This window comes from Saimiri boliviensis, chromosome X (assembly GCF_048565385.1).
Source record: "Saimiri boliviensis isolate mSaiBol1 chromosome X, mSaiBol1.pri, whole genome shotgun sequence".
NCBI classification, from domain to species: Eukaryota; Metazoa; Chordata; class Mammalia; order Primates; family Cebidae; genus Saimiri; species Saimiri boliviensis.
In genome coordinates, this window is record NC_133470.1 from 83,629,109 (window position 1) to 83,641,165 (window position 12,057).

Here is a 12,057-nt window from a genome sequence, read left to right on the forward strand (position 1 = left end):
AACTGTTGAGTTAGCTGTTGGGAGTATCTGGAAAGGTAGCCTTAACCTTCAAAAGTGCTTGTTGAGATTAGTTTTAGGGGGCCTGTCCTGGTGGTAGAGCTGCTAGATGTTAGGATTCTTGCTGGGACCTCAGAAGTTGTGATCATATGACCAATTTGATATAAACCTTGGAGTATCACTTCTTCTTCCCCTCTTCACGCTTGGCCGCACGAACCAGCTAGGCCTCACGCCAGCAGCCCTTCCCCGTATTCTTTTTGTACCTTTCTTAGCTATTCTTAGACACTTTATTCTTCCACATAAAAATGTTAAGATATTTTTCAAATTAAAAAGATCAAAGCCCTGTTGTGATTCTAACTGAAATTTTATTAAACTCATATCTTAATTTTATTAATATAATAAATTTAAATAATTTTCTTATTACATTTATCTCTACTTATTTTATAAGTATGATGCTATTGTTATTAGAAAACAAAAGAAAGTTAAATAATAACAATGAAAGTGAACATTTCTTCTGCCCTATGATTTTACTTGAAGTACTTTTTGTATTTTGCTATTTAGAGTAACATTTGCTGTTTGGTTTTGGTAAATGGTGTTTGTTACTTCTATTCTCATTTGCCACAAAATGTTTATCATAAATGACTTTTCGGCAGCTGGTATCATCTGAATTGTCTTCTTTGATATGTTGATAAACAAATTATGTTAATAGATGTCCTAACACTAAATACCCTTACATTCTTGGAGTAAAATCTACTATTCATATAATTTGATTATTAGTGGGTTCTGTGAGCTACTATTTCTTTAGATACTGTGTGCCTTTAAATGTGAGATTGATCAATAGCTTTTTTTTTTTACTGTTATTACTAGGTTTTCACTACTCAACCTACTATAATAATAGTAAACAAAGTTTTGTTTTCAAATGAATTGATGAGTGCTCCATCTATTTCTATCGCTTAGAATAGCTTAAGGAACATTTGAATTCTCCATTGTCTAAAAGTTAGGCAAGACTCACTTATGAATCCATTTGCTCCTAGTGACATTTGCAAGGCTCTTCTATGATAATCATTCAGTTCAAGTTTCAACTTATTTTAGGGTCAGCTCTAATAATTATATACCTTTCTGGGAAGTAACTTTTTTTTTTTTTTCAATTTTGTTGTCACAGTCTTGTATGTAGCACTCACTGGTGATTCTTTTACTCCACATTATCTGTAGTTATGTGCCCTTTCTCATTCCTAAATTCTTCTGTCTTTGCTATGTATCTTTTTTCCTTGAATAAGCTTGCCAGTGATTTGTCTATTTTGTTGCTGGTGGTGCTCTTTTCAAAGAATGAGCTTTTGGATTTGTTTTTCCTAGCTGTTATAAAGCATTTTTATTTTCACTGAGCAGAAAAATAAAAAGCTATTGATTAATTAACTGTGCTGTTTTATTGGCATGTAGCTATGCAGTGTTCACACATTAATATATAAATCCTCCATTTTATTTTGTCCAATGGGAAAACACAAACAGTGAGATTTCCTATGCAAAAAGTGAACAGTTCTACAATGCTAGCCCCGTATACCTTTATTAACATTCCAGAGACTTGTCTTCTCAACATGATCTGACTTCTGAAGCATAACTTTTCAGGAAAAGTCAGTGGAGCTTGGAGATATAAAGAAATAGGCAATCGGCCAAGTGTGGTGGTTCATACCTGTAATCCCAGCACTTTGGGAGGCCAAGGCAGGCAGAGCACCTGAGGTCAGGAGTTTGAGACCAGCCTAGCCAATGGTGAAACCCTGTCTCTACCAAAAATATTTTTTTAAAAAAATTAGCCGGGCATAGTGGTGCTTGCCTGTAATCCCAGCTACTCAGGAGGCTGAGGCAGGAGAATTGCTTGAACCCGGGAGGCAGAGGTTGCAGTGAGCTGAAATCACACCACTGCACTCCAGCCTGGGTGACAGAGCACGACTCCATCTCAAAAAAAAAAACCTCTCATATTCATTAACTGGACCTCAACTTTCTTAAAGTTCACCACAAAGATGAACTCCATGAAGGTACTAGTTCTCAAACTTCAGTGTGCATAAGAATCACTCTGGAAGCTTATTAAAATGCAAGTTCCAAGGCCCCATCCTCAGCAAACTATTTACTCCCCAGGTGATTCTACTCCATCCTGCCCCAGCTTTACTGAAGTATAATTAATAAATAAAAATTGTATATATGTAAGGTGTACAATATACTGTTTTGATTAAGTATATGTTGTAAAATGGTATACCATTAAGGGATTAAGGGTTTTTTGTTTTTTTTTTTTTTTTTTTTTTTTGAGACGGAGTTTCGCTCTTGTTACCCAGGCTGGAGTGCAATGGCGCGATCTCGGCTCACCGCAACCTCCGCCTCCTGGGTTCAGGCAATTCTCCTGCCTCAGCCTCCTGAGCAGCTGGGACTACAGGCATGCGCCACCATGCCCAGCTAATTTTTTGTATTTTTAGTAGAGACGGGGTTTCACCGTGTTGACCAGGATGGTCTCGATCTCTTGACCTCGTGATCCACCCGCCTCGGCCTCCCAAAGTGCTGGGATTACAGGCGTGAGCCACCACGCCCGGCCAAGGGTTTTCTTTTCATTGTTTTCAGAATAGTTTGTAATATCTTCTTTGATTTCATCTTTGATAATCTAGAAGTATGATTTTAATTGCTTTTAAATGTATCAAGATTGTAGTATTTGGATCAACTTTGAGTATCTGGTTAGTTTCCTATTGGCTGTGTAACAAATTACGTCAAATGTATCCGCTTACAACAATGCCCATTTACTATCTCACAGTTTTTATGGGTTAGAAGCCCAGTTGGGCTCAGCTGAACTCTGCAGGGCCACACAAAGCCAAAACCAAGGTATTTATAGGGCTGCACTCCTTAGCGAAGGGTCTTGGCAAGAATCTGCTCACAGGCTCATTTGGAATGTTAGCATAATTTAGTTCCTTCTCTCACTTTCTATGTAGTACCCTCTATCAGCAATGGTGCATCAACACTCTGTCACACCTGGAATTGCTGACTTCAATTTTCTGTGCATATCTCTGGCCTTTTCTGCCTCTCTCTTTTACTTTCAAGGACTCATGTAATTACAATTGGGCCAACCTGGATAATTAAGGATACTAACCCCATAGAAAGGTCAGCTGATCAGCAACCTTAATTCCATCTGCAAAGTTTATTTTGCCACATAACATAATATATTTTTTGGACATCACACCAAGAAGCAAAGGTAATGAGGGCCAAATTTTTACCTGCCACAGGTATAGTTTACATACAATGAAGCATATCCATTTTAAATGTGCAGTTTGGTGAGTTCTGACAAATACATACACTTGCATAACCACCACCCTAATCAACATGCAGAGCATTTACACCAACCCTCCTGCAACTTTTTAATGAGTCTCTACCACTGACCTGGTCTCAGGCAATAAATTGCTATCTAGAAATTACAGATTTGTTTCCACATGTTCAGAATTTTTTATCAGTTGAATCATACGGTATGCATTCTTCTTTGGCTTTTTTTCTTCAGCATCATGATTTGGAAATTCATGCAGGTTGTTTTATAAAGTATTTCTATCCTTTTTATTGCTGATTACTGCTCCATTATGGGATTATATCATAATTTTGGATTATTTCCAGTTAAGGGTGAAGACGAATAAAAATTGTATATATGTGGCCGGGCACGGTGGCTCAAGCCTGTAATCCCATCACTTTGGGAGGCTGAGGTGGGTGGATCACGAGGTCAAGAGATCGAGACCATCCTGGTCAACATGGTGAAACCCCGTCTCTACTAAAAATACAAAAGAAAAATTAGCTGGGCATGGTGGCGTGTGCCTGTAGTCCCAGCTGCTCAGGAGGCTGAGGCAGGAGAATTGCCTGAACCCAGGAGGCGGAGGTTGCGGTGAGCCGAGATCGCGCCATTGCACTCCAGCCTGGGTAACAAGAGCGAAACTCTGTATCAAAAAAAAAAAAAAATTGTATATATGTAAGGTATACAATATACTGCTTTAAGTATATGTTGTAAAATGGTATACCATTAAGGGATTAAGGGTTTTCTTTTTTTATATATGAATTTTTATACAAATGAACATTGTTCCACATGTATTGTGTGAACATGTTATTTATCTTAGTTAAATATCTAGGAGTGGAATTGCTGGATCATATGGTAAGTGCATGTTTATAAGAAATTGCCAGACAGATTTCTTGAACATACCAGTATAAACTCCCACCAGCAATGTATGAGAATTCCAGTTGCAATATATCCTGGCAACATTCTATGTTGCAAGTATCTAATGACTACATAGTGGTATCTCACCGTACTTTTTTTTTTTTTTAATGGAGTCTTATCCCATCACCCACACTGGAGTGCAGCAGCACAATCTCAGCTCAACTTCTCCCTCCTGTTCAAGCAATTCTCCTGCCTCAGCCTCCTGAGTAGCTGGGACTACACTCATGTGCCACCATGCCCAACTAATTTTTGTATTTTTAGTAGAGACAGGGTTTTGCCATGTTGGCCAGGCTGGTCTCAAATTCCTGGCCTCAAGTGATCCGCCTGCCTTGGCCTACCAAAGTGCTGGGATTACAGGCTTGAGCCACTGAGCCTGGTTATACTTTTAATTTGCATATCTCTGATGTCTAAAGATTTTGAGCATCTTTGCATGTGCTGATTAGCTATTCCTATACCTTCTTTGAAGTGTCTATTCAAATCTTTGGTCCTTTTTTTTTTTTTTTAAACCGAATTTCAACTTGTATTTCAGACTCAGGAGGTAAATGTGCAGGTTTGTTAAATGAGTATGTTGCATGATGCTGAAGTTTGGGGTACGAATGAATGATCCTGTCACCGAGGTACCCAATAGGTGGTTTTTCACCCCTTGCCACCCTTCCTCCTCCCTCCCTCCTCTAGTAGTCCCCAGTGTCTATTGTTCTATGTCCATGAGTACCCGATGTTTAACTCCCACTCATAAGCGAGAACATATGGTATTTAGTTTTCTGTTCCTGTGTTAATTCACTTAGGATAATGGTTTGGCCAGTTTTTAATTGGGTTGTTTGTCTTGTTATTGTTGAGTTTTGAGAATTATTTATATATTCTGGGTACAATACTTTTCAGATGTACCTGTTTTGAATATTTTTTTTCCCAATCTATGGCTTGGATTTCATTTTCCAAATGGTGTCTTTCAAATAGTGGAAAAATGTAGTTGTAATTAAGTCCAATGTAGCTTTTTTCTTCTATGATTCATGCATTTTTTTCCTGTCCTAGGAAATCTTTGCCCACCTCAAGTTCACAAAGCCTTTCTTCTGTTGTCTTCTAGAACTTTTATCATTCTAGCATTTGTGTTTATGTTTATAGTATATTTTGAGTTAAATTTTCTGTGTAGTGTGAAAGACGTTTCTTTCTCTATTGAATTGCCTTGGCACCTTTGTAGAAAATTAAATGACTATATATAGGCAAATCTGTTTATGGATTCTCCAGTTCCATAGATGTGTATATCTGTGTTTATGCCAGTACCAAATTGTTTAGATTACTGTAACTTTGTAGTAAGTATTAATATCAGACAGTCTAAAACCTCCAACTTACTTTTTTATTGAAAGTGCTTTTGATTTATTTAGGCTTTTCTATTTCTTTATTAATTTTATAGTCAACTAGCCAACTCCACCAAATAGCCAACTGGGATTTTAACTGGAATTGAATCTGCAGATCAATTTGGGGAGAATTGATATTTAAACAATATTGAAGTTTCCTTTTTTTTTTTTTTTTTTTTTTTTTTTTTTTTTTTTTGAGATGGAGTCTTGTTCTGTCTCCCAGGCTGGAGTGCAATGGTGCAATCCTGGCTCACTGCAACCTCCACCTCACAGGTTCAAGCAATTCACCTGCCTCAGCCTCCCGAGTAGCTGGGATTACAGGCACCTGCCACTGCACCCAGCTGATTTTTGTATTTTTTTAGTAGAGATGGGGTTTTCCCATTTTGTCTAGGAGGGTCTCAAACTCCTGACCTCAAGTGATCCACCTGCCTCAGCGTCCCAAAGTGCTGGGATTACAGGTGTGAGCCACCACACCTGGCAAATATTGAAACTTTCACTACAACAACATGATATGTCTTTGTTTCTTTAGATTTTCTTTAATTTCCCTCTAGGATATTTCGTAGCCTACAGAGTAGTTCTTGCAAGAATTTTATTAATTGCATCCCTAAGTATGTTGGGGAAGTTGATGGTATTGTTACTTGTATCATTTTTATTTGTTTTTGTTTTCCAATAATTTGTTAGTAAAATGTAGAAACTCAATTGATATTTGCGTATTGACCTTGCTCACTCTAATCTTGTTAATTTGCATTTTAGCTCTAGTAGCTTTTTGCACTTCTTTTAGAATTTCTATATATACAATAATGTTGCCTGCAAATGAAGACGGTTTGCTTCTTCCTTTCCAAACTAGATGCTTTTTATTTATTTATTTTTTTTTCATGCCTTACTGCACTGGCAAGGGCCTCTAGTACAATGTTAGGTAGAACTGATGATAGCAAAATCCTTGTCTTGTTCCTTTTTCTTTTTATTTATTGATTTATTTATTTAAAGATGGGTTTTCACCATTATGGCCAGGCTGCTCTTGAACTCCTGACCTCAGGTGATCCGCCCACCTCAGCCTCCCAAAGTGCTAGGATTACAGGCATGAGCGACCGCGCCCAGCTCTCTTGTTCCTGATTTCAGAGGGAAAGTGTTCAAGATTTTACCACTAAGTACAATTACTTGTAATTTTTTTTATAGATGCCCTTTGTCAAATTGAGGAAGTTCCCTTCTATTCTTGGTGTTAGAGTTTTTATCAAGATTTGATGTTGGATTTTGTCAAATGCTTTTTCTGCATCTATTCAAATGGTCATATGGTTTATCTTGTTTATTCTGTTATGGTGAATTACCTTGATTGATTTTTTAATGAGGAACCAGCTATATATTCCCAGGGAAGAAATCCATCCAGTTGTGACATATTATATTGGTAATATTTTTGCTATGGACTGAATTGTGTCAACCTCCTCCCACCCCAAATTCATGTGTTGAAGTTCTAACTCTCAATGTGACTATATTTGGAGATAGGGCTTTTAGGAGGTAAATAAGGTTAAATGAGTTCATAAGGATGGAGTCCTAATCTGAGGATTGATGGCCTTATAAAAAGAGAGAAAGTTCTCTCTCCACGCACATGAGGAAAAGCCATGTGAACATACAGAGAGAAGGCAGCCATCTACCATCCAGGAAGAGGGCTCTCACTAGAAACTGACCATACTGGCACCCTGATGTTGCATTTCCAGCCTCCAGAACTGTGAGAAAATAAGTTCCTGTTGTTTAAGTCACCCAATCTGTAGTATTTTGTTATGGCAGCCCTGGACAACTAAAACTGTTTTGTTAAGTGTTTTGGTGGTGATGGTGGTGATGGTGGTGATGGTGGTTTTTTTCTTTTTGCATCTGCATTTATGATGGCTATTTGGCTGTGATTTTCTTATAATGTCATCGTCTGGTTTTGATCTAAGAGTGGTATTAGTCCATTCTAATGCTGCTGTAACAACATACCTGAGACTGGGTAATTTATAAAGGAAAGAGATTTAATGAATTCACAGTTCCACATGGCTAGGGAGGCCTCACAATCATGGCAAAAGAGAAAGGAAGAGCAAAAGCACATCTTACATGTCATGGTGGCAGGCAAGAGAGTATGTACAGGGGAACTGCCCTTTATAAAATCATCAGAGCTCATGAGACTTATTCACTATCAGGTGAACAGCATGGGGAAAAACCCACATGATTCAATTACCTCCCACCGGGTCCCTCCCACAGCACATGGGGATTGTGGTAGCTACAATTCAAGATGAGATTTAGGTGGTGACACAGCCAAATCATATCAAAGAGTAAGACTATTCTTATAAAACGAGTTGAGGAGTGTTCACGCTTCTATTTTATGAAAGAGTTTGTGTAAAATTGGTATGATTCTACACATAATCAGTTCTTTTTTAAATGTTTGACTATATTCACCAGGGAAATCATCACATCCCAGCAATTTTGGTTTGGTTTTGGTTTGTTTTTTTTAAGCATCTTAATTATGAATTCTGTTTTTTAATAGGTAAAGGGCTATTTGAATTTTCTATTTCTTTTAGGATCAATTTTAATAATTTCCTTTAAGAAATTCCATTTGAGACTGGGCATGGTGGCTCACACATGTAACCCCAACACTTTGGGAGGAGGCAGGAGGATTGCTTTAGATCAGCCTGGGCAATGTAACAAGACTTCATTTCTACAAATTTTTTTTTTTGAGACAGAGTCTTGCTCTGTTGCCAGGCACCAGGCTGGAGTGCAGTGGCATGATCTTGGCTCACTGCAACCTCCGTCTCCTGGGTTCAAGCAATTCTCCTGCCTCAGCCTCCTGAGTAGCTGGGACCACAGGTGCGTGCCACCATGCCCAGCTAATTTTTGTGTTTTTTTGTTTGTTTGTTTGTTTGTTTGTTTGTTTGTTTTTTGAGATGGAGTTTCGCTCTTGTTACCCAGGCTGGAGTGCAATGGCATGATCTCGGCTCACCACAACCTCCGCCTCCTGGGTTCAGGCAATTCTCCTGCCTCAGCCTCCTGAGTAGCTGGGATTATAGGCACGCACCACCATGCCCAGCTAATTTTTTGTATTTTTAGTAGAGACGGGGTTTCACCATGTTGACCAGGTTGGTCTCGATCTCTTGACCTTGTGATCCACCCGCCTCGGCCTCCCAAAGTGCTGGGATTACAGGCTTGAGCCACCGCGCCCGGCCTAATTTTTGTATTTTTTAGTAGAGTTGGAGTTTCACCATGGTCTTGATCTCTTGACCTCGTGAGCCACCGTGCCTGGCCCAAAATTTTGTTCTAATTAGCCAAGTGTGGTAGCATATGTCTGTAGTCCCAGCTACCTGGAAGGCTGAAGCAGGAAGATCACTTAAGCCCAAGAGCTCAAGGCTGCAATAAATTATGGATTATGCTACTTACACTCCAGCCTGAGCAACAAAGCAAGGCTCTGTCTCAAAAAGAAAAGAAATTCCATCTGAGTTGTTGAATTTAATAGTATAAAATTCAGAATATTTCCTTATCATCTTTTAACTTCTTAGAGGTATGATTTATATACTATAAAATTCACCTATTTTCAGTGTGGAGATTCTTTTTCTTTCTTAAATCTCCACTTTTTAATTGACGTATAATTCGCATATCATAAAATTCACCATTTTAAATTGTACAATTCAGTGCATTTTAGTAAATCCATACAGTGTGAAACTATCATCTTTATTTAATTCCAGAGTATTTCCATCACTTCAAAAAGAAACCCTGTAATCATTAAACAGTCACTTCCAATTTTCTTCCTTTTCCCAGCCTCTGGCAACCATTAACCTACTTTCTGTCACTGTGGTTTTGCCTATTCTGGGTATTTAATGTAAATGAAAGGATATAATATGTGGCCTTTTATGTCTAGCATCTTTCGCTTAGCATGTTTTCCAGATTCTTCCATTTTTGGGGAATGATAGAGGAGTTAAGAAAAGAAAGATATTGTAAGAATGAAACTATTTTCATTTTTTAATTTAAAAAGTCTTCCATTTTTTAGTATGTATTGGTGTTTAACTTCTTTTTATAACTGAATAATACTCCATTGTATGGATAGACCACATTTTGTTGGTGGACTTTTGGATTGTTTCCCCTTTTGGCTATTATGAATAATGCTGCTATGAACATTCATGTACAAGTCTTTATGTACATATGCTTTTATTTCTCTCAGGAATATACTTAGGAATAGAATTTCTAGGTCAGATAGTAATTCTATGTTTAACTTTTAGAGGAACTGCCAAACTTTTTCAAAGGAACTGCACCATTTTATATTTTCACTAGCAATGTATGAGTGTTCCAATGTTTCTACATTCTCATCAACACTTGTTACTGTCTGTCTTTTTAATTATAGCCATCCTAGTGTGGGTGAAGTGATATCTCATTGTAGTTTGGATTTGCATTTCCCTGATGACTAATGTTATTGAGAGCTTTTCATGTGCTTATTGATCATTTGTATATCTCCTTTGGAGAAATGTCTATTTAAATCCTTCACTTATTTTTTAATTGGATTTTTTTTAGTACTAAGCTGTAAAATTTCTTTACATATTCTTAATATTATACCCTTACCAGAGCTATGACATGCAAATATTTTTTCCCATTGTGTGGGTAGTATTTTCACTTTCCTAATGATATCCTGTGATGCACAAAGTTTTTCATTTTGATAAAGTCCAATATTTATTTATTTTACCCCTTTGGTTGCTTGTACTTTTGATGTCATATCTAAGAAATCAATGTCAAATTGAAGATCACAAGGATTTACACCTGTATTTTTTTCTGAGACTTTTATAGTTTTAGTTCTTACATTGAGGTCATTGATCCACTTGGAGTTAATTTTGGTACATGGTGTGAGGAGGGAATCCAAGTTCATTCTATAGTCTGTATAGCCTGCAGATGAGCAATGTTAGTGACTTTGAAGTAGAGGCCCAGATTGTCAGTAGCCTGGTATCTAACTAAACAATTAACCATTTATTCTTTAAAGTTAGCCTTTTTAACAATTAATTTTGAGACAATTTTACTTAATACACTGTGTATATTTCAGTGTCCATCTAGCATGCAGCCTGAGGCACAAAGAATAATAGTTTGAGTATAAAATTGAATTGAGTGGAATACATCATTAATTTATTATCTAGCTTTCCATTGTTGTATAGGCAGTCACATGTATTTACCAGAAAAAAGTTGATCAAATTTTTATTTTGATGAAACCCTTTTACACTTTAGATTATTTTTCTACTGATTAACAGGATAAGCTGACTCTAGACACATCCTGACAGCCTCTGCCAAGGTTTGAAATAAACAGCTGGGAAAATTCAGTTTTATATTATCTGTTCCTGCAGCTGCTCAGTTTCTTCTAACCACGGGTCAGGGAATATAATAGGTTTTCCGATTAGTTTTAGATAAAATATGAAAAAACAGTTCATGTCAAGGACAATGGTTGCCAAATATATTTGGCAGGATTTATATATTAAATCCCAAGAGAAATACACAAACAAAACCCCTGAAAAGTTAGGAAGGAGGAAACCCCAGGAACCCTGGAACATTTTGTCACTTACTATGCAGATTAGCCTGAAAGAGACAGGCAAATAAATCACATGTTTTGCCACAGTGGAAAATATTCACTCAAATGAAAAAGGTCCCAGGCTGGGGAGCTGAATATTTTCCTGCAATAGGTTCATCGCAGAACTGAACCACACACTTGGAGGGTGATAATGCTCTTAGGAATGTCTAGTAATTCCCTTTGAATAGAGTCCTGTCCTGAATCACATATTGCTTGACCTCAGGCCTAGGCCTTTTTGCTTCTGTGTCTCACAATCTTGTTTCTCTATTCTGTTTTATCACTCTTCTTTCAGAGAGAAAAAGTGTTTCTGTGTGCTCTTGATCCTGTTCCCTCACTGATCTTCCAACCTCTTGCTCTAACATATTTTATATGTGTCTTATATCTTCATTTTAGCCAGAAACTATTTATTTATTTATTATTTTGAGACAGTCTCACTCTATCCCCCAGGCTGGCTGGAGTGCAGTGGCCGGATCTCAGCTCACTGCAACCTCTGCCTCCCAGGTTCAAGTCATTCTCCTGCCTCAGCCTCCCGAGTAGCCGGGATTACAGGTGCGCCCCATCACGCCTGGCTAATTTTTGTATTTTTAGTAGGCAAAGTTTCCTCATGTTGGCCAGGCAGGTGTCGAACTCCTGACCTCAAGTGATCCTCCCGGCTCAGCCTTCCAAAGTGCTGGGATGGCAGGTGTGAGCCATTGCTTCCGGCCTTTACTCAGGAACATTTAAAGTGAAAGCACTGTGATAGCTTATGTTGAAATACCTTAGGAACCAATGGAAACTGCACAGAGAGGGGGTAGGATAGACGAGGTGGAACCAAGGATATGATATGGAAAAAGGAGAAAGGTAGTAAACTAGGGATGAGTTGGTGAATGTGGAAGGGCATAAATCTCAGAGTGGCCAGGAGATGAGACCAACGGACTGAA

At 38.0% G+C, this 12,057-nt stretch overlaps 1 protein-coding gene across 3 annotated transcripts in view; it reads left to right on the plus strand.

Annotated features, from left to right (window-relative positions):
- F8 (coagulation factor VIII) overlaps nt 1–12,057 on the plus strand; it is a 191,145-nt gene that overhangs the window by 6,576 nt on the left and 172,512 nt on the right. The gene's annotated exons all lie outside the window — the stretch shown is intronic.